Source organism: Lucilia sericata, unplaced genomic scaffold, assembly GCF_015586225.1.
Source record: "Lucilia sericata isolate MDLA Ls3-8-SP2 unplaced genomic scaffold, ASM1558622v1 Contig000568F_arrow, whole genome shotgun sequence".
Lineage (NCBI taxonomy): Eukaryota > Metazoa > Arthropoda > Insecta > Diptera > Calliphoridae > Lucilia > Lucilia sericata.
Window position 1 is genome coordinate 222,501 of NW_023994576.1, and position 24,053 is coordinate 246,553.

Genomic DNA, 24,053 nt, shown 5'->3' on the forward strand with positions numbered 1-24,053 from the left:
CTGGAATAATTTTGTTAAAAATATAAATTTGTTTTTGTAAAAAAGAAACAAACTCTAGCATTAAAATTCAACAAATTAAAACAAGATTTATGGTTAATTTGATGAAATATAAATAAAACAACAGATCAGTACAGTGTGCTTAAAAAGTTTTTTTTTCGCTTAAAACACTTAATTTTGTGTTCTTTTCTATTATCTTCTTTCTTTGCTGTTAACAGATTAATATGTTGTTCTACTTTTGGCAACAAGAGTAGTTATGGCTAAAATATTGCTTTTAAGATTTTTATTTAAAAAAATTTATTTTAAAATGTTTAAATTGATTTGTTTTTATTGCCATAAACTATTCACGTGTTTGTTTGCCATGATTTGTATATTTTTATTTATTTTGTCAAAAAATTTTCTTAAAATCAGGTTTGCTTTTCGGCAATATTTTAATAATACATATACAAACTGGCATACGTCAATGTTAATGAATTAGCAAATTTTTAGTAACTATAAATAATGGGTAGATATATAAGTATTAAATAAATTAATATTTAATTTCAAATGAATTTAAATTACATTTGGTAGGTAACCATTAATTTATCTGTTAGAGAGTGAAATAATTCAATAATGATCTCTCCCATTTTACTTTAAGTATCTTTATTAATACTTAAAATAAAACATAAATTGTTTACTAACAAACTATTCATTAGGTTAATTATATTCATGGAATCATCTTAATTTCGAATTTTATTCTTTTGTTCTTTTGACGTGTCATTCATTTAAGTTTATTTTGCTTCGATTTTGTTAATACTACTGACCTGTTGAAGTTTCTTAATGGCTTTTAAAACAATATACTCTATCTCAACAAATACTATCTCTACCCAGTGTTCTTCATTACCCTTAAAATAATATAATTAAATTTTATATTCACTTTAGTATAAAATTCATATGGGAGGTGTAACGCCCTACAATAGTTCACCCATTTCTCAAAATGTTTATATGTATTTCAATGCTGCTCGTGCAAAGTTTGAGTATTCTTGCTTTTGCGGTTTCCCAGATACACGAATTTTTTGCACTTAATTCATATGGGAGGTGACACGCCCACTATTGATAAACCGTCAACTTATTACTCAATTGTTTACATGAATCTCAAAGTTGTTCGTGCAAAATTTGAAAAAATTCTAGCTCCAATAGTTTCCCAGATAAAGGAATTTTTGCTTTAATGCATATGGAAGGTGCCACGCCCCAATTTCTAGTTCGAACATTTCCCCCAAATTGTTCATATGGATTTTAATGTCGCCTGTACAAAATTTGAGAATTCTAGCTCTGATGGTTTCCCAGATATATGTATTTAATTCATGAGGGAAGTGCCACGCCCCCTATTTTTGTTTTAAATATTCATAATGATACTAAAGTGGATCCGTTAGGAATCTAACTGTTATATTTTCTTAGCTTTACTGTTTTAATATTTTCTTTTTATGAGAGTTGCCACGCCCACTTTAGCCAATCGGTTCATTTCTACTCATAAGAGAAGAACAGGTAGTAGAGTACAATTTTCTATGAACATTCTTAAATAACCAATAGATAGATAGTTTTTCATAGAAATGAGAGATAGCGGATATTGAATATAATCCCTCGAAAACAAAAATTAAAAAATATCCCACTAAGCGATCTACAAGCTTTACAGGGAAAAGCTTTCTTTTGATAAAAAAAGGGCGCAAAATCAAGAACAATTTTTAATTTTGGAAAAAAGTCAACAAAAGTTTATTTTATTTTTTTTTTTTAAATTGTTTTCCCGAAAGATTGAAGAAATAGCTATCATAACTATTGGAATAAATTTTGCCTAGAACAATAGGTAATAAGGTAGTAGGGTAAAAATGTTACCCCTCTGACAAATTGTGTCCAAATCACATGAAAGTAGGACTGTGGTGAAAATTTCATACCGATCGGAAGACATCGGTTTCAAAAGTTGGGTCACTAAACATGAAACCGCCATATACTTAAATGGATCTAAAATATATTGAACGAAATTACAAAATAAAATGTGAAAGTTCAATCGTATTAACATGTCCATTTCTGTGAAGTTTAAATGCAAAATTCATGGCATACAATTAGGGTTTGAAAAATTTAATAATGTTTACTATTAAAACGAGGTTTCAAAAGTTAAAGAAATATTTAAACTAAAAAAATTCTTCTAGTTCAATTATAAACTTTTTAAAGACACGTATTTTTCTAAGACAAATTTGTATTTTTGCAACTTAATACTAAATATGCTGATACATAACTGCTGAACACTCCTTCCCCAGAAATCAGCTGCTCAAGTTTTAATAATCATGAATTTATTCATGTGCATCATTTGTTTGTATCCATTTACCCAGACACATACAAGGGTCATCATTATTATTATTATTATTTTGGGGGGCTTAAAGCAAACAATGGTCGAAATCTAAATTGTATACATTTAGAGGCCACTAATGCTGCCTTTGCATTGATTGTAATTTATTGGCATGACTAATGCCACCAAAAGCCATAAACAAATACAAATTAACTAACAAACTAATACAAGTAGCAAAAACAACAAATACAAGCATGCAAAATCATTCATATATACAACACACATACATATGAACATGCTGCAGTTGTTGGTGGCAAGAAGAAAGAGTGAAACTGTTAACGGATAGCGGAGGCGTATAAGTATTTATTTATAATATTTTCATCATGTAAATATATATTATGGCGAAATTGTACAATGTGTTTGGAATATTTAAGTAAGTTAGTATTAAACATGTTTACCATTTAGTTTAGTGAATTTAAGCAATTTATTTTTATTCATACTTCACTTAACTTTTTCTTTTTACGCGTTTTTGCTTTACCTAATACACACCGTAATAAAGTTTTTTGAAGACAATTAAAGTTTTCTAAAAATTTTTGAAATTCTTGTTTAAATTTCTTAAATAAACAATCACTTCATTTTAGATTTTATCATATGCTTTACTTATCCTTCTGACTCCACTACCGCTACCACCTCCATCATAGCCACCGCCATTTAATTTGTGACACAAATACTTTCCCGAGACGAAAATAAAACTCTTTTCTTCATTAATCATGTTACAGCATGCCTGGTGTCATTAGACATAGAAAAATAGAAATTAGACAAAAATCAAGTTTCTTTATTTATTTACTTTTCGACTAATTACAAATGCCAATCAGTAACAACAAATCTACACGTACTTACAAGCGTTTCATTCACATTTCACCACAGGCTACAATACACTCCCAGACTCACACTAACACACTCTACACTTACTTCACTTCATGCCACAGCCAGCTACGACAACAATAACACAGTATGATGATGGCGCAGAGCTGCAAAGGAGCAAACAACTACTCAACATCAATGCTGATGATGACGACGACGTACTCTTAAAAAGTTTGGAACAAAAAGCTGAAAAAAATAAATAAAAACAGCAATAATAACAACAACAAGAACAATAAATAAACACTACAAGAACAATATGAAAGAAAAAGAAATAAATTCATACAATGTGTAAATGGATACAATTTGAAAGTGGTTTGTAGTAGGAGTAGGCTATATACATATGTGTGAATGTGTCGTAGATACTTGTGGGTGCGTCCTTGTGTTTCACTAAGATGGAGAAGTATCCTTAATTGATGAAATAAAAAACAGCGTTGTAGTTTAAATCTGTTTCTAGTTCAGTTCTAGTTCAGTTCTGGTTCAGTTCTAGTTCAGTTCTAGTTCAGTTCTAGTTCAGTTCTAGTTCAGTTCTAGTTCAGTTCTAGTTCAGTTCTAGTTCAGTTCTAGTTCAGTTTCTAGTTCAGTTCTAGTTCAGTTCTAGTTCAGTTCTAGTTCAGTTCTAGTTCAGTTCTAGTTCAGTTCTAGTTCAGTTCTAGTTCAGTTCTAGTTCAGTTCTAGTTCAGTTCTAGTTCAGTTCTAGTTCAGTTCTAGTTCAGTTCTAGTTCAGTTCTAGTTCAGTTCTAGTTCAGTTCTAGTTCAGTTCTAGTTCAGTTCTAGTTCAGTTCTAGTTCAGTTCTAGTTCAGTTCTAGTTCAGTTCTAGTTCAGTTCTAGTTCAGTTCTAGTTCAGTTCTAGTTCAGTTCTAGTTCAGTTCTAGTTCAGTTCTAGTTCAGTTCTAGTTCAGTTCTAGTTCAGTTCTAGTTCAGTTCTAGTTCAGTTCTAGTTCAGTTCTAGTTCAGTTCTAGTTCAGTTCTAGTTCAGTTCTAGTTCATTCTAGTTCAGTTCTAGTTCAGTTCTAGTTCAGTTCTAGTTCAGTTCTAGTTCAGTTCTAGTTCAGTTCTAGTTCAGTTCTAGTTCAGTTCTAGTTCAGTTCTAGTTCAGTTCTAGTTCAGTTCTAGTTCAGTTCTAGTTCAGTTCTAGTTCAGTTCTAGTTCAGTTCTAGTTCAGTTCTAGTTCAGTTCTAGTTCAGTTCTAGTTCAGTTCTAGTTCAGTTCTAGTTCAGTTCTAGTTCAGTTCTAGTTCAGTTCTAGTTCAGTTCTAGTTCAGTTCTAGTTCAGTTCTAGTTCAGTTCTAGTTCAGTTCTAGTTCAGTTCTAGTTCAGTTCTAGTTCAGTTCTAGTTCAGTTCTAGTTCAGTTCTAGTTCAGTTCTAGTTCAGTTCTAGTTCAGTTCTAGTTCAGTTCTAGTTCAGTTCTAGTTCAGTTCTAGTTCAGTTCTAGTTCAGTTCTAGTTCAGTTCTAGTTCAGTTCTAGTTCAGTTCTAGTTCAGTTCTAGTTCAGTTCTAGTTCAGTTCTAGTTCAGTTCTAGTTCAGTTCTAGTTCAGTTCTAGTTAGTTCTAGTTCAGTTCTAGTTCAGTTCTAGTTCAGTTCTAGTTCAGTTCTAGTTCAGTTCTAGTTCAGTTCTAGTTCAGTTCTAGTTCAGTTCTAGTTCAGTTCTAGTTCAGTTCTAGTTCAGTTCTAGTTCAGTTCTAGTTCAGTTCTAGTTCAGTTATATTTCAATTTATTTTCAGTTCAGTGTGCTTCGGTGCTTCGTTTCTAAAACGATTTGACAGAGTCCACTTCCCATTAACTTCAATTCAATGATATATATTTTTGGCATGTTTTTACAATAGATGAGTGTCTGTGTACTTTATTGTGTGTAATTGTGCTCCAAAGGGTGTTTCATTTATTTAGTGTGTCACTGCTTCTTATTAGGAAACAATAGGGAGACAGTAGACACAAACAAAGTGTAACGACAAAAAAGAAACGTAAATAATGGAATTAGAAAAGTAACCAATGGATGCACGACTGAGTTATTTAAACTTTAAAATACATCCAAAAACTCGTTTTACATACAAACTCAGAGTAAGAAGAATAATAGATAACATCACTGGAACCTACAAACTCCTGCACAAATTACAAATTACCAGAGTAGTTTGGGCTGCAGCAACTAAAACTACAGCTAAACTACCAACAAACAACAATCAAGTCGTTGTCATCGCTTTTACAACACAAATCTCTATAAAACATACACATGTGCACATATGTGTGTTTGTAGTGGTATGATCATGTTATTCAAGAGCACGTGTAACGAAGCAGTTAATTTCAAGAGATGTTTGAAAATAGCAACAAAATTAGAAAAAAAGGAAGAACGTAAAAATGAAAATAAATGTGTCTAGTATGTAAGTGGTTTGACATGCTAACTTGGCTTTTCTAGTTCAGTCGAGGCTTTTTATTACAAACACACATATACTCATATGTAAACTTACTTTCACACACACTCTTGTTTCACTTGTTCACTTAACAAATAAATAGGGAATTGAAGCACTTTAAATACACGCACTCACTGGCTTTTGGAAAGTTAAATGTGCCACCTAAACGTATGAGTGATAAGTGTGTTTCATACTCACATACTCACTGGTATACCAGAAAACAGTTGAGTTCGCGAGGGAATAAGTTTACAAACGACTGAGTGAATGGCTAAATGAATATTTGAGTAGTCGAAACCAGCCCAGTGGTATTGGTTGGTTGTTGATGCTTTTAAAATTTATTGCCTGTTTTGTTTTTCTCTAAAAGCGTTTGTTGTTATTTTTTCGCTCTCGCACGAATTTTTGATGTACCTACGATGTAGTTTCCAATGTGTCACAAGTTGTTGTGCTATATATTAAAAAGTATATTATTTGTGTTATGAGAATGTAAAGGTATTGAACAGTGGTGTTTCATGGCTGGTAATAACGGATTCTTATGGCCTGAAATTGACCTTTTTTTTTCTATGTAGTTGTAGTTCAGTTTGTGATGCAGTTTACTTTTTCAGATCAAGTATGACTCAGCTAGTTAGTTTATTTAAAAGAAAATACAAATAGTTTTGTGTAATTTATATAATTTAGGGAGAAAGATCAATTTACTAAAATCTTAAACAACTACATAATATTGCTAAATCTAGGATGAGTTTATGATATTCGAAAGACAATCTTCTAGGTGGAGTTGCACTGCTTTCAAGCTAACGGTGGAAGGCGTCTTTGCCTTATTTTAGTTCTAGTTCAGTTCTGGTTCAGTTCTAGTTCAGTTCTAGTTCCGTTCTAGTTCAGTTCTAGTTCAGTTCTAGTTCAGTTCTAGTTCAGTTCTAGTTCAGTTCTAGTTCAGTTCTAGTTCAGTTCTAGTTCAGTTCTAGTTCTAGTTCAGTTCTAGTTCAGTTCTAGTTCAGTTCTAGTTCAGTTCTAGTTCAGTTCTAGTTCAGTTCTAGTTCAGTTCTAGTTCAGTTCTAGTTCAGTTCTAGTTCAGTTCTAGTTCAGTTCTAGTTCAGTTCTAGTTCAGTTCTAGTTCAGTTCTAGTTCAGTTCTAGTTCAGTTCTAGTTCAGTTCTAGTTCAGTTCTAGTTCAGTTCTAGTTCAGTTCTAGTTCAGTTCTAGTTCAGTTCTAGTTCAGTTCTAGTTCAGTTCTAGTTCAGTTCTAGTTCAGTTCTAGTTCAGTTCTAGTTCAGTTCTAGTTCAGTTCTAGTTCAGTTCTAGTTCAGTTCTAGTTCAGTTCTAGTTCAGTTCTAGTTCAGTTCTAGTTCAGTTCTAGTTCAGTTCTAGTTCAGTTCTTGTTCAGTGCTTGTTCAATTCTAGTTTAGTTCTAGTTCATTTCTAGTTTAACTCTAATTGTTAGTTTGTACAAATAAATATTGTATCAAAAAGTATTATAAAGTAGATTTTAATAAATTGTTCTTTAAGCTTGGAGCTTAAACAATTTCCAATAGAATGCAATATTCCTAAAATTATCTATTTTCAATTTCTCTTGCATACAATTACCAATATTCAACAGATTAAAATGCTTTTACTCTAAATAAAATCTGTATAGGAAAATGCTGTAACTCACTTGCTACCACTGTTGAATTCATCACAATGCATACATATGTGCAAAATTTTGAGGATGAATGTGTATATATAAGAGCTTGATTGTTTTGTGAATTTAATTAGGTTGCTGGGTTGCTTTCAATTTTCATCAGAATTGAAATTGAATTAAGTCAGAGTATATATAGAGTAAAATTTGTGTGTGTGTGTGCTAGTGAACAAAAAAAATTGAATGCTGCTCCTGTTCTCAATGTCTATACATTGTAAGGATAAGGGCATTCACTTTAAACTGAAGTCTATAGAAAATACCACTATTACTCTTACGCACATCCACTCACACACTTTTAATTTAAAACATTTTAACAAGAAGATGAAATGAAAAGATTCTTGGCAGCTCGGAGTGGTGTGGAATGGTAAACAAATCAACCGTGTATACTTTTAAGTGTGTTAAAATTAAGAGGACGAACACAATAACAAAATGTTCGTTCATCAGCACAATTTCTTTTGGTAAAACATTATTTTTTTTCTTCGCCTTTCTTCTTGCAATTCAGGTTTTTTATTTCGTATTGTGAAAAGAAAAATGTGTTGAGAAGATGAAAAAGCTATTTGCATTTGTAGACAGTCACACATACTACATACATATAGTAATAATACAAATCTTGGTTTGTTTTATTTTGGTAAAAAGACAAAAGGAGATGTTTAAGGACATGCACAAACATACACACTTGTTGAAAGATGAGAGAGTGAGAAAAAAAATGAAAAACAAATTGTAAAAAGAAAAGAATGTCTTTATTGTTGAGAAACTCTTTTATTTTTGATTTTAATTGAGAAATAGCAGAAAGTTTACTTTACTTTTTTTTCTTTATGTTTGTTTGTTAATTTTACGTCTACTGCTTTCTGCTGTTGTTAATACCACTATATAAATAGAAAAGAAGTCTGTTAGTTGGTTATAAACGAGGGTGGAAAGTGATTTTGGAAACATTTTAAAAATTCAAATATTTAACAGTAAATAAGATTTTTAATATTTTTTAAATTACTCTTTTGATGACTTTTGACATTTACCTTCTTATTACATATTTTGTACGAGAACTTTATAACTGACATAGTCTTCAAGTTTAGAAGAGAAACATCATTTAATACTTTATTACGATTATTAAAAGTTAAAATTGCATAATATTTCTTGATAAGTTCTGGTACCTCCTAAAACAATGATGTATAATTTCTTTAGAAATTATCTCTCCAGAGAATTCCAACAAAATTTTCAGTTGCCCTTAGTGACAGGTTTGTCTAGTCTGCTAAATATACATACATACATGAGCATTCACTTCCATGTAAACAGTGTATGTTTTTAGGGAACATACATTTAATGACTGGCTGGCTTTCATCATTTTCCATTCTTATCTTTAACGTTCTCATCATCACCTACACAATAGTCTGATATCCCTGTAGTGTTAGTCCTCGTTATCAAGACAATGTTCGAAGTAGAGCAAAAAAGTTAAAAAAAGAAATACAAAAATTGTTAAACAAAATCACATCATTTCTTCATAAATTTAACTTGTTTTACTCTCCAAGAAACAAACAAAATAAAAAAGAATTAAGAAATTATGGTCGTACAAGGCCGACCATAAGATGTCCTACATCAGTTTATTCTTTATAATAAATTATTTGTGTTGAATTTTACCTCATTTTTAGAATCTTAGTAGGAATACCTCTCAATTGCTGCTTATTAATGCACTGAACGCGAGAAAAATAAAAAATAAATATTTTTGAAAGGGGCCTCAGTTCCCTACTATCGATTGAAAATCGAGGCCAAGACCCGCAATATCCCCAATTACGTCGTGGAACCTATTTCCTAGTCATTTCAGCCTGAGACCCTGTATCCTAGGAAAGCGGCAAAATATATGCTCGATCGACTCCACTTCCTCCTTATCCTCGCATAACCTGCAACAATATTACTGTACTACTTACGGACAAAGGCCCTAACTGAGCAGTGCCCTGTTAGTATCCCTATCAGAATTCTTAGACTGCGTCTATCCAGTCCTATGAGTATTTTGCTAGCTCCTATATCAAGTTTTGGCCGTAGGGCCTTTAATACATTGCAATCCAATCTACTATTCCAGGACTGATTTATGACGTCACGGATTCTTTCGAAAATCAGCCTGTAATAGTGACAAATGAGTGGTTTTACCATCCTTTCTCTGTCATTTATATCAAGGCTCGAACCTAATCTAGCTAGTTCGTCCGCAACCTCATTATCATGCACATTACAGTGCCCCGGCACCCAACACAATCTAATGACAAACAGTCCCATAATGTCCTCAAGGGCATTTCTACAATCTACACTATATACGAGAAGAATAAAAAATTTTTTTTTTTTTTTTGAGAAGGTTCTCAGTTTCCTACCAGCGATTGAAAATCTTGATCTTAGTACAATAAGTTAAAAAAAAACTTTTCTTCAATCTTTTCTGTGTCTCAAAAGTTCAGAGTACATTGTAAACATCAACACAAAAAAATGTAGGGTATAAATACAAGAACATGTTACAATATTTTTTTACCACGTCGGGGCATACAAAGTCGAGAGAGGGACCAGAACATATTCCTTATATAATACACGTTTTGTATACGTAATACTTGTATAACATTATAACTGCAATATCTACTTTAACACATTTTTTCCAAAGCATAATTTTGTACTTTGTGCTGGAGTGGGTGGTATGACTACATACTGTTGCAGACAAAAAAATAAAAATAAAATCTCTTTGTTGCAAGTTTGTTTAATGTAAAATTTGTTCCAAGTTGTTTATTTTTATTTATTTTAACACTCAACACCACCATTGCATTCAAATGAATAAACAGTAGTATAAGAATAAAAGTAGAGGACACAAAATGTTGCACATACGTACATGTGTACATACATATATAGTTGAGTATGAGTATTATTTAAAGTATAAAAATTATTATTTTTATAGCAATAAATACAGACATATACAGTTTAACATAATATAAAAACAGTATACAATACACTTACACAAATAAACATATATAAATACACATACTTAGAAACAAGTGGATGTAGTTTCTTTTTAAAAAAGGACATATTTTTTTGCTTAATACGGGTGTTTCACAATTTAAAGCTATAGGATACAGATATATACATTTGTAGTAGTTGAAAGAGGAGACAGTAGCATCAGCTAGTTCTAGTACTAGTAGTAGCTGTAGTAAATACATATAAGATGAGGAACCAAAAATCCTTTAAGTGATTACACATGGTTGGGTTGTTGGTTATGGTTGCCATGCCATCCTATCCCTGACAGATAAGTCACATATAGTCACTTACGTTCCCCTGCACTCTAACATACAACCAGACATCACTCACATATGCTTCATAGTTGGTATATGTATGTGTTGTAAGAGATTTTATAGGATTTGACTGCTTGTGTTTACTGGTTTTGGCTGATGCCTTTCACTGTCTTGTTACCTTAGAGATGAAGTCCACCAAAGGGGAAAATTATGTGCATATATTACACACAAAACGTTTCTTCTTGATATGATATGAGAGAAAAAGATAAGAATAAACATTAATTCAAGATTGAAAGAATGTTGAGATAAAAGTTAAATTGTGTAATATTAACCCTTTAAAACATGACAAAGAATAGCTCTAATTGAAGAATTGAGTTACAGACTCCGTATGTAGTTCTACATAAGGCCCTTGATTTGAAATAATCTTGAAGTTCAACAAACTTTATTCCTAAAGTATGTTTGTATTTAAGGAGCTTTTAGTTGTGAAATGTATTTTAATTTTTCCTTTTCAATAGCTTTTTATATTATTTTTTTTCCAAAAAGCTTTAAACATAATTTATAACACAATGCTCTATGAACAAGCTTTTTCCACAAAAAGAAAATCTTCCTTCATTAAAAAGCCTTTCAAAGTAAAAATGATTTCTCTCAGAGAAAAGTTTCATCTTTGAAACCCTGATAGAATATAATCTTTTATAAGAGCTTTAAAATTATAGCGTAGATCACAAAATTAAACTTTTATAAACATATCGCCTTTTTCTCTTCTTCCCCTCTAAAAAATAGACTCTTTTGCTAAACAGAACAAAAGAAAAATACATACATATGTACATACAAATGGGTTAACTGTTATCTAATGACAGTATTTCTTTAGGCAATTACAATTTACACAAAAGTTTTACAACAATATCATTTTGATTTGTCAAAATTACCTCAAACACCAAATCTCAAACACACATATCTACCAACAACAAAAAATGATGTCATGAATCAAGCAAAACTGTAGAAGGAAGAAAAGTAAAGCAAAATCCGTTAAGCTGCCACAACTATTTATTAGAAATAGTATTTCTCGTTTATTTTTTCATCAAAACATTAAAATGAAAATATTTTCACATCTTATTGCAATTATTTTGTTGGAGAAAAAATAAAATCCAAAATGAAATGCAAAGATGACAACTTCTTCATCTGCAAATAAGGTTGCTTTTACAAGAGCCTTAGTTGCAGTTGAGGTAATCGTCTTTGCAGTTGGGCTTTTCTTCTCCTCGCAGTACGACGAACACACTTGCGCTACTTTATGTTATAGTTAGAAATGATCTGATTATAATTCATCGGATGCAGGAGACGTGCTTCTGTTGAACCGCAAAATTTTGCACAAATAGCAAGTATGGAAAACAAGTGGAAAACTTTATCTTCAAATAAATTTTGAAAGATACTAAGGGCAGTAGTGCAATATTTGCAACTGCCTTAAAAACGTGGCATCCTTATGCCACTCATATTTAAACCTCACACCTTAAAGAAAGAGGAAGATATGCATATGTGCATATTTTTGTGTATTACTAGTTAAGAGGAATAAATTACATATTTTTAGTTTGTCACAACTTTGTTTTTGTAAAATAACCTCAGATATTCGATGTGATGTTCTCCAACCATAAAACCACGATAGAATTCGACAGTAGAGTTTAGTAGATTCTTGGATAGTACGTGCGATAACGACCATATATTGAATATAATTTCAGAACAAGATTCCTACTACTACTTCTCTTACTGCTAACAAGACCGCTACTGTTGAGAATATTGCTGTTGCTATGTATAAACGGCTTTCAGTAATTTGGGCTGTTACTGTTATACTTATCACATGGTTAACATACATACATGCACACTACTACTTGCAAAATGGATGAAGTTCGTATGGTGAAGAGTGATGTCAAACAAGAGACTGTCTATGTCTAGTCTATGTCTAGTCTATGTCTAGTCTATGTCTATTAGTCTATGTCTAGTCTATGTCTAGTCTATGTCGATTAGTCTATGTCCTATGTATAGTCCTATGTCTAGTTCTATGTCTAGTCTTATGTCCTAGTCCTATGTCCTAGTCTATGTCTAGTCTATGTCTAGTCTATGGTCTAGTCTATGTCTAGTCTATGTCTAGTCTATGTCTAGTCTATGTCTAGTCTATGTCTAGTCTATGTCTAGTCTATGTTAGTCTATGTCTAGTCTATGTCTATGTCTAGTCTATGTCTAGTCTATGTCTAGTCTATGTCTAGTCTATGTCTAGTCTATGTCTAGTCTATGTCTAGTCTATGTCTAGTCTATGTCTAGTCTATGTCTAGTCTATGTCTAGTCTATGTCTAGTCTATGTCTAGTCTATGTCTAGTCTATGTCTAGTCTATGTCTAGTCTATGTCTAGTCTATGTCTAGTCTATGTCTAGTCTATGTCTAGTCTATGTCTAGTCTATGTCTAGTCTATGTTTAGTCTATGTCTAGTCTATGTCTAGTCTATGTCTAGTCTATGTCTAGTCTATGTCTAGTCTATGTCTAGTCTATGTCTAGTCTATGTCTAGTCTATGTCTAGTCTATGTCTAGTCTATGTCTAGTCTATGTCTAGTCTATGTCTAGTCATGTCTAGTCTATGTCTAGTCTATGTCTAGTCTATGTCTAGTCTATGTCTAGTCTATGTCTAGTCTATGTCTAGTCTATGTCTAGTCTATGTCTAGTCTATGTCTAGTCTATGTCTAGTCTATGTCTAGTCTATGTCTAGTCTATGTCTAGTCTATGTCTAGTCTATGTCTAGTCTATGTCTAGTCTATGTCTAGTCTATGTCTAGTCTATGTCTATCTATGTCTAGTCTATGTCTAGTCTATGTCTAGTCTATGTCTAGTCTATGTTTAGTCTATGTCTAGTCTATGTCTAGTCTATGTCTAGTCTATGTCTAGTCTATCTAGTCTATGTCTAGTCTATGTCTAGTCTATGTCTAGTCTATGTCTAGTCTATGTCTAGTCTATGTCTAGTCTATGTCTAGTCTATGTCTAGTCTATGTCTAGTCTATGTCTAGTCTATGTCTAGTCTATGTCTAGTCTATGTCTAGTCTATGTCTAGTCTATGTCTAGTCTATGTCTAGTCTATGTTAGTCTATGTCTAGTCTATGTCTAGTCTATGTCTAGTCTATGTCTAGTCTATGTCTAGTCTATGTCTAGTCTATGTCTAGTCTATGTCTAGTCTATGTCTAGTCTATGTCTAGTCTATGTCTAGTCTATGTCTAGTCTATGTCTAGTCATGTCTAGTCTATGTCTAGTCTATGTCTAGTCTATGTCTAGTCTATGTCTAGTCTATGTCTAGTCTATGTCTAGTCTATGTCTAGTCTATGTCTAGTCTATGTCTAGTCTATGTCTAGTCTATGTCTAGTCTATGTCTAGTCTATGTCTAGTCTATGTCTAGTCTATGTCTAGTCTATGTAGTCTATGTCTATCTATGTCTAGTCTATGTCTAGTCTATGTCTAGTCTATGTCTAGTCTATGTCTAGTCTATGTCTAGTCTATGTCTAGTCTATGTCTAGTCTATGTCTAGTCTATGTCTAGTCTATGTCTAGTCTATGTCTAGTCTATGTCTAGTCTATGTCTAGTCTATGTCTAGTCTATGTCTAGTCTATGTCTAGTCTATGTCTAGTCTATGTTAGTCTATGTCTAGTCTATGTCTAGTCTATGTCTAGTCTATGTCTAGTCTATGTCTAGTCTATGTCTAGTCTATGTCTAGTCTATGTCTAGTCTATGTCTAGTCTATGTCTAGTCTATGTCTAGTCTATGTCTAGTCTATGTCTAGTCTATGTCTAGTCTATGTCTAGTCTATGTCTAGTCTATGTCTAGTCTATGTCTAGTCTATGTCTAGTCTATGTCTAGTCTATGTCTAGTCTATGTCTAGTCTATGTCTAGTCTATGTCTAGTCTATGTCTAGTCTATGTCTAGTCTATGTCTAGTCTATGTCTAGTCTATGTCTAGTCTATGTCTAGTCTATGTCTAGTCTATGTCTAGTCTATGTCTAGTCTATGTCTAGTCTATGTCTAGTCTATGTCTAGTCTATGTCTAGTCTATGTCTAGTCTATGTCTAGTCTATGTCTAGTCTATGTCTAGTCTATGTCTAGTCTATGTCTAGTCTATGTCTAGTCTATGTCTAGTCTATGTCTAGTCTATGTCTAGTCTATGTCTAGTCTATGTCTAGGTCATGTCTAGTCTATGTCTAGTCTATGTCTAGTCTATGTCTAGTCTATGTCTAGTCTATGTCTAGTCTATGTCTAGTCTATGTAGTCTATGTCTAGTTCTATGTCTAGTCTATGTCTAGTCTATGTCTAGTCATGTCTAGTCTATGTCTAGTCTATGTCTAGTCTATGTCTCGTCATATGTCTAGTCTATGTCTAGTCTATGTTCTAGTCTATGTCTAGTCTATGTCTAGTCTATGTCTAGTCTATGTCTAGTCTATGTCTAGTCTATGTCTAGTCTATGTCTAGTCTATGTCTAGTCTATGTCTAGTCTATGTCTAGTCTATGTCTAGTCTATGTCTAGTCTATGTCTAGTCTATGTCTAGTCTATGTCTAGTCTATGTCTAGTCTATGTCTAGTCTATGTCTAGTCTATGTCTAGTCTATGTCTAGTCTATGTCTAGTCTATGTCTAGTCTATGTCTAGTCTATGTCTAGTCTATGTCTAGCCTATGTCTAGTCTATGTCTAGTCTATGTCTAGTCTATGTCTAGTCTATGTCTAGTCTATGTCTAGTCTATGTCTAGTCTATGTCTAGTCTATGTCTAGTCTATGTCTAGTCTATGTCTAGTCTATGTCTAGTCTATGTCTAGTCTCTGTCTATGTCTAGTCTATGTCTATCTATGTCTAGTCTATGTCTAGTCTATGTCTAGTCTATGTCTAGTCTATGTCTAGTCTATGTCTAGTCTATGTCTAGTCTATGTCTAGTCTATGTCTAGTCTATGTCTAGTCTATGTCTAGTCTATGTCTAGTCTATGTCTAGTCTATGTCTAGTCTATGTCTAGTCTATGTCTAGTCTATGTCTAGTCTATGTCTAGTCTATGTCTAGTCTATGTCTAGTCTATGTCTAGTCTATGTCTAGTCTATGTCTAGTCTATGTCTAGTCTATGTCTAGTCTATGTCTAGTCTATGTCTAGTCTATGTCTAGTCTATGTCTAGTCTAGTCTAGTCTATGTCTAGTCTATGTCTAGTCTATGTCTAGTCTAGTCTAGTCTATGTCTAGTATCTAGTCTATGTCTAGTCTATAGTCTAGTCTAGGTCTAGTCCTATGTCTAGTCTATGTCTAGGTCTATGTCTAGTCTATGTCTAGTCTATGTAGTCTAGTCTATGTCTAGTCTATGTCTAGTCTATGTCTAGTCTATGTCTAGTCTATGTCTAGTCTATGTCTAGTCTATGTCTAGTCTATGTCTAGTCTATGTCTAGTCTATGTCTAGTCTATGTCTAGTCTATGTCTAGTCTATGTCTAGTCTATGTCTAGTCTATGTCTAGTCTATGTTAGTCTATGTCTAGTCTATGTCTAGTCTATGTCTAGTCTATGGGTCTAGTAGAGTCTAGTCGATGTCTAGTCTATGTCTAGTCTATGTCTAGTCTATGTCTAGTCTATGTCTAGTCTATGTCCTATGTCTAGTTAAATATGTGCTTACTGCATATACATACATATTATGTTTACTTTAATAAGTTTACTAAAATTATTATATCCGACATCCTTCAAGTTTCTTCCTAATTTCACTTATATTCACAATTGTAACACAAAATTTAATTTTGGGCAAATATAGTTTAAAAGTTTTAACACTTTTTGCTTTTGGATTTTAAAATATACATATGTATGTATACATACAAACTTAAAACGTTTGTGCCGCATACATTTCTACACCGAGATAAAAAGATGGTAACAAATAAATGAATGACAATGCAATCTACTATAATCATGCATGTACACGCACGTGTGGCCACTTGTGGCAAAAATGTCAACTTTGTGGTCAAACAGTAATCAATTTAAAATAGCAATTGAATTCTCTCATTCTCTTTCGTTTTTTATGATTTCATTAAGACCTCAAAATTGAAAGTACAAAACTTATGCTGCACAGGCGGACAAAGTTACATACTCACATATACCAGCAATAAAACAACAGTAATAGTAACAACAACTAAATAAACACCCATATAAAAATACCCACATATACAAGGACATTTTTACAATCGTACACACATTCTACTAATAATACTTAGTCCTTGTGATCGTTTCTGTGTGCTTTAAATTTAACACTCATACTATTAAACTAACAAAAATATACATACATACTACCAAACCAACATATGTTTTTATGTCCGTTTCCTTTTCCGTTCCAATCCCACTCATTCATTCATTCATTCATTGGCTCTACTTCGGTCATTTTGTTGTTAAAGTTTTGTATGAATTTGTGAAGTTGTTGTGTCATTGCGGGTGGTTTTATTTATATTTGTGTGTAAAATTTTAAATTGTGTTGTTGTTTCACATTGCTGTTGTTGTTGATGTTTATTTTATTGCAGTTGTTAAATAAATTGTTGCATAATTGGATTACCAATAATGTTTAATTGTGTTTAAAATATACAAAAATAGTCATACATACATTCACACAACAATAAAAACTATACATAAACATGTGATAAATTTTGACCAATAAAATAAATAAATTCGACCACCAAATAATTTTTTTGTAATAATAAACGAATTTCAATTGCTGTAAATACATATACTTCTAAAATAAGCAATTTGGAAAATCTTTTAAGAAGACTAAACATTTTATTATAAACACAAAAGTTTCTTTAAAAAATTGTTTTTTAGATGACATTGTTTGACAATTTTTATTAATTTTTAGAACAAATTGAATCCATTTTTAAGAAAACAATATATATTTTAGATATCCTAAATACGCTTTAATTTTTATATGCGGTTTAGGGTACACATATTTATTATCAATCGTTTTCCATTATATTTTTAAATATTTGCAAATCCGTTTGTTTCAACACTTTAAATACTTTTTCAAAACTTATTTATGTATTTTGGTAGATTCAACATAGGACATAGTGCTCTAGTTTATTGTTCATGCACATGTGTCCACTTACACATTAATTTAAACAATTTATGTTATTTATGGAAATTAATTTTTAAATTATTTATTAACAAATGCTACTAGTTTAAATTATTGTAGCTGGTGGTTTATAAATTATTAAATATCTTTGTTATTTAATTTAAATTATTAGAAAACAGGATTTTTTAAAATTATATTTATACTTATAATGATAAAATGTTGATGATAATTATAATCTGTTTATATTTTTAACTTTGGTATATGTATGTACGTTCATACATTTGTACATATTTATATGTATGTATGTATATTTTACTGTATTAAATCTATGTTGTAATTTTTTTATCATTTGCAGGGAAAGTGTGATATTTTATTAAAATTCGTAATTAAAATAAAAAATTACATTGTGAAGCAAACAATATATTTATGTCTAGTCTAAGTCTAGTCTAAGTCTAGTCTAAGTCTAGTCTAAGTCTAGTCTAAGTCTGTCTAAGTCTAGTCTAAGTCTAGTCTAAGTCTAGTCTAAGTCTAGTCTAAGTCTAGTCTAAGTCTAGTCTAAGTCTAGTCTAAGTCTAGTCTAAGTCTAGTCTAAGTCTAGTCTAAGTCTAGTCTAAGTCTAGTCTAAGTCTAGTCTAAGTCTAGTCTAAGTCTAGTCTAAGTCTAGTCTAAGTCTAGTCTAAGTCTAGTCTAAGTCTAGTCTAAGTCTAGTCTAAGTCTAGTCTAAGTCTAGTCTAAGTTAGTCTAAGTCTAGTCTAAGTCTAGTCTAAGTCTAGTCTAAGTAGTCTAGTCTAGTCTAAGTCTAGTCTAAGTCTAGTCTAAGTCTAGTCTAAGTCTAGTCTAAGTCTAGTCTAAGTCTAGTCTAAGTCTAGTCTAAGTCTAGTCTAAGTCTAGTCTAAGTCTAGTCTAAGTCCTAGTCTAAGTCTAGTCTAAGTCTAGTCTAAGTCTAGTCTAAGTCTAGTCTAAGTCTAGTCTAAGTCTAGTCTAAGTCTAGTCTAAGTCTAGTCTAAGTCTAGTCTAAGTCTCGTCTAAGTCTAGTCTAAGTCTAGTCTAAGTCTAGTCTAAGTCTAGTCTAAGTCTAGTCTAGTCTAGTCTAAGTCTAGTCTAAGTCTAGTCTAAGTCTAGTCTAAGTCTAGTCTAAGTCTAGTCTAAGTCTAGTCTAAGTCCTAGTCTAAGTCTAGTCTAAGTCTAAGTCTAGTCTAAGTCTAGTCTAAGGTCTAGTCTAAGTCTAGTCTAAGTCTAGTCTAAGTCTAGTCTAAGTCTAGTCTAAGTCTAGTCTAAGTCTAGTCTAAGTCTAGTCTAAGTCTAGTCTAAGTCTAGTCTAAGTCTAGTCTAAGTCTAGTCTAAGTCTAGTCTAAGTCTAGTCTAAGTCTAGTCTAAGTCTAGTCTAAGTCTAGTCTAAGTCTAGTCTAAGTCTAGTCTAAGTCTAGTCTAAGTCTAGTCTAAGTCTAGTCTAAGTCTAGTCTAAGTCTAGTCTAAGTCTAGTCTAAGTCTAGTCTAAGTCTAGTCTAAGTCTAGTCTAAGTCTAGTCTAAGTCTAGTCTAAGTCTAGTCTAAGTCTAGTCTAAGTCTAGTCTAAGTCTAGTCTAAGTCTAGTCTAAGTCTAGTCTAAGTCTAAGTCTAAGTCTAGTCTAAGTCTAGTCTAAGTCTAGTCTAAGTCTAGTCTAAGTCTAGTCTAAGTCTAGTCTAGTCTAAGTCTAGTTAGTCTAAGTCTAGTCTAAGTCTAGGCTGATTTTGTTATATTTTAGTCCCACTGTTTTGTTTTTTGAGGTTCATAAAGAGTTAATATTTTATTTTATAATAAATATTTTTCATTTGTGGTATGTGGCACATAATTATTGCAATTCAGCAAAACAAAATGGTATTTTTGCTGGAATTGCCTGAGTGAACAATTCGCTCACTAGTATTCATAACCAAACAAGTACTTATTTTAATAATTATTGAAATTTATATTCAAATATAGTACATATAAATTTTATTTTAGTAACAGCAAAAAAAAAAAAGTGATCAAACTGGAACTTTCTATCATTTTTTTACTTTAGAGAAAAACCTGTAGGAATTAATCAACAAATTGGAGACAAGAAGACATGTTGGTTTAGTACTTTTGTATCTTACTGTAAAATTCTCCTGTATCCCTTACGTATTTGCGGATTTGTTGTACACATTTCAAAATTATTTCAACATTTTCACGCACTCACAGTCGAATGAATTTATCAGTTTGTATACAATTCTCGTTTTCATATCAGCAATGAATCATACCACGGCATGCATTTCGCCAGCAGCAGAAAAATGTAATTGCAATTATAAGTGCATAACAACAACTTGCAGCAGCAGCAAAACTCAGTGAACAGACAAAAAACAATAACAAAATGACCTTGAATAAGATCACCGTCATCATCATCATTTCAACTTGCTAGTATAATTGTCAATATCGTCATTACCGGCAGGTAATTTGTAAATAATAATAATTAATAATAAAAATATTAATGAAAAAGCTTAAATTTATTCACAAACACACAAATACCAACACTGCGTTGTGAAAAAAAAACAATATTTAATGATTGATGTCCTGATTAATCAAGACAACCGCAACCAAAGTCAATATTAACAACATTTTTATATGTTCTACCAGTGAGTGTGTGTGTGTGTGTAAAAGTAGAATTAACAAAAAATAAAAATTATTAATTAATTTGTTTTCCATTGAAACAGGGATTTTGTAACGCTGTTCGTTTCACAGAATTCGTATTACTTTGTGCTTTTTAATCAGAGCAGATAGAAGTGTGTGCTGCGCGTTTGCACGGATGTAATTAATTGTCAAATGTTTGCAAAGTATTAAAAGATTTCTGTTTTACGTTTTTTTTTTTTAAATCATTAAATATTTATTTGCTATTGTCACTGAATTAAGGCCATTGAATTATTTTGTCAAGCAAGACATTTATTGTCAGAGATATATTAATATTAAGTGTGGTTTGCTTTTATTTAAAATATGTATTACAAAATACTGCAATTTTGAACACATACATATAAACGATATAATATTGAAAGAAGAATAATTTATAAACATGCTACTTACAAATACGTACATATGTATATTGAGAGTAATACATAATCATACAATTTTTAATTTCTTCTATCAAGCGAAATCTCTTGATACATATGTACATATGTATGCTTTTTATATCGCAGTAATACATACATATGTATGTACGTACATATTTTGTAAATTTTCGCTGATATGAATTGTTTTAAAAACATTTAATATTTGTAGCGATATTTCTATGTTTCATTCTTCCATTTTTTCTTGTTTTTAACTATTTGTGAGCATTTTAGGATTCGCAGTCCTTATAACTAAATAAAGTATAAACTATTTACTATTTACTGAAAGAATGTGGAAATTGTAAATAATTGTAAAGCTTTTGTTTAAAACATTTTGTGTTTTTTTCATATTCATGTTTTTATTTATCAACACTTGATAAACAAAGACCGAAAAAATAATACGAATTTGTTTTTATGTTTTCGTCAAAAACTACAACTACATTGAGGTGTTGTGAAGTCTTTTTAAATGAGTGTTGCTTAGGTAACAGATCGAGCTCCTGTTTTCAGGAAGATTTTATGTTAGAATATGCATATTTTCTATTAATAGTTAAATTTTAGTTCAGTTCTAGTTTAGTACTAGTTTAGTTCTAGTTCCGTTTTAGTTCAGTTCTAGTTCAGTTCTAGTTCAGTTCTAGTTCATTCTAGTTCAGTCTAGTTCAGTTCTACAGTTCTAGTTCAGTTCTAGTTCAGTTCTAGTTCAGTTCTAGTTCAGTTCTAGTTCAGTTCTAGTTCAGTTCTAGTTCAGTTCTAGTTCAGTTCTAGTTCAGTTCTAGTTCAGTTCTAGTTCAGTTCTAGTTCAGTTCTAGTTCAGTTCTAGTTCAGTTCTAGTTCAGTTCTAGTTCAGTTCTAGTTCAGTTCTAGTTCAGTTCTAGTTCAGTTCTAGTTCAGTTCTAGTTCAGTTCTAGTTCAGTTCTAGTTCAGTTCTAGTTCAGTTCTAGTTCAGTTCTAGTTCAGTTCTAGTTCAGTTCTAGTTCAGTTCTAGTTCAGTTCTAGTTCAGTTCTAGTTCAGTTCTAGTTCAGTTCTAGTTTAGTTCTAGTTCAGTTCTAGTTCGTTCTAGGTCAAGTTCTAGTTCAAGTGCTAGTTCAGTTCTAGTTCAGTTCTAGTTCAGTTCTTCAGTCTATTCAGTTCTAGTTCATTCTAGTTCAGTTCTAGTTCAGTTCTAGTTCAGTTTCTAGTTCCAGTTCTAGTTCAGTTCTAGTTCAGTTCTTAGTTCAGTCTAGTTCAGTTCTAGTTCAGTTCTAGTTCAGTTCTAGTTCAGTTCTAGTTCGTTCTATCAGTTCTCGTTCAGTTTCTAGTTCAGTTCTAGTCATTTCTAGGTCATTCTAGTCAGTTCTAGTTCAGTTCTAGTTCAGTTCTAGTTTCAGTTCTAGTTCAGTTCTAGTTCAGTTCTAGTTCAGTCTAGATTCAGTCTAGTTCAGTTCTAGTTTTCAGTTCTAGTTCAGTTTTCTAGTTCAGTTCTAGTTCAGTTCTAGTTCAGTTCTAGTTCAGTTCTAGTTCAGTTCTAGTCGTTTTCTAGTTCAGTTCTAGTTCAGTTCTATTCAGTTCTAGTTCAGTTCTAGTTCAGTTCTAGTTCAGTTCTAGTTCAGTTCTAGTTCAGTTCTAGGTTCAGTTCTAGTTCAGTTCTAGTTCAGTTCTAGTTCAGTTCTAGTAGTCAGTTCTAGTTCAGTTTCTAGTTCAGTTCTAGTTCAGTTCTAGTTCAGTTCTAGTTCAGTTCTAGTTCAGTTCTAGTTCAGTTCTAGTTCAGTTAGTTCAGTTCTAGTTCAGTTCTAGTTCAGTTCTAGTTCAGTTCTAGTTCAAGTTCTAGTTCAGTTCTAGTTCAGTCTAGTTCAGTTCTAGTTCAGTCTAGTTCAGTTCTAGTTCAGTTCTAGTTCAGTTCTAGTTCAGTTCTAGTTCAGTTCTAGTTCAGTTAGTCAGTTCTAGTTTCAGTTCTAGTTCAGTTCTAGTTCAGTTCTAGTTTAGTTCTAGTTCAGTTCTAGTTCAGTTCTAGTTCAGTTCTAGTTCAGTTCTAGTTCAGTTCTAGTTCAGTTCTAGTTCAGTTCTAGTTCAGTTCTAGTTCAGTCTAAGTTCAGTTCTAGTTCAGTTCTAGTTCTAGTTCAGTCAGTTCTAGTTCAGTCTAGTCAGTTCTAGTTCAGTTCTAGTTCAGTTCTAGTTCAGTTCTAGTCGTTCTAGTTCAGTTCTAGTTCAGTCTAGTTCAGTTCTAGTTCAGTTCTAGTCAGTTCTAGTCAGTTCTAGTTCAGTTCTAGTTCAGTTCTAGTCGTTCTAGTTCAGTTCTAGTTCAGTTCTAGTTCAGTTCTAGTTCATTCTAGTTCAGTTCTAGTTCAGTTCTAGTTCAGTCTCTAGTTCAGTTCTTAGTTCAGTTCTAGTTCAGTTCTAGTTCAGTTCTAGTTCAGTTCTAGTTCAGTTCTAGTTCAGTTCTAGTTCAGTTCTAGTTCAGTTCTAGTTCAGTTCTAGTTCAGTTCTAGTTCAGTTCTAGTTCAGTTCTAGTTCAGTTCTAGTTCAGTTCTAGTTCAGTTCTAGTTCAGTTCTAGTTCAGTTCTAGTTCAGTTCTAGTTCAGTTCTAGTTCAGTTCTAGTTCAGTTCTAGTTCAGTTCTAGTTCAGTTCTAGTTCAGTTCTAGTTCAGTTCTAGTTCAGTTCTAGTTCAGTTCTAGTTCAGTTCTAGTTCAGTTCTAGTTCAGTTCTAGTTCAGTTCTAGTTCAGTTCTAGTTCAGTTCTAGTTCAGTTCTAGTTCAGTTCTAGTTCAGTTCTAGTTCAGTTCTAGTTCAGTTCTAGTTCAGTTCTAGTTCAGTTCTAGTTCAGTTCTAGTTCAGTTCTAGTTCAGTTCTAGTTCAGTTCTAGTTCAGTTCTAGTTCAGTTCTAGTTCAGTTCTAGTTTTAGTAGTTGAATAGAATTGCAAACATCGATTTTTTTGCTAAAAAGACGGTTTTACTTAAAAGTGCTAATAATTTTAGCGTGAACAATAAACTACCCTGCCGAACGTATCGCTACTTTTATCACCACCATCATTGCATCACTCTATATTCCATTTCATATTCCAGTGTTGTTTTTTAAAGTTTTAAAATATTTTTTCATAGAAATACTTTTGTGTGTTTTTTTAATAATATTTCGTATAAATCGCACATAAACACACGCGTGCTGTTGGATCAAAGACATTTTTCCCATAAACTTTTTTTAGAACATAAAAAATATTTTTTATGCTCTCTTATAAAAGCATTTGTTTTTGCTATTGTTTTAAAAATACACTTTTTCTTGTTATTTTTGGCATGTTAAATATTTTTTTGTTTGTTTTTATCGCAGTTAATGCTTTTA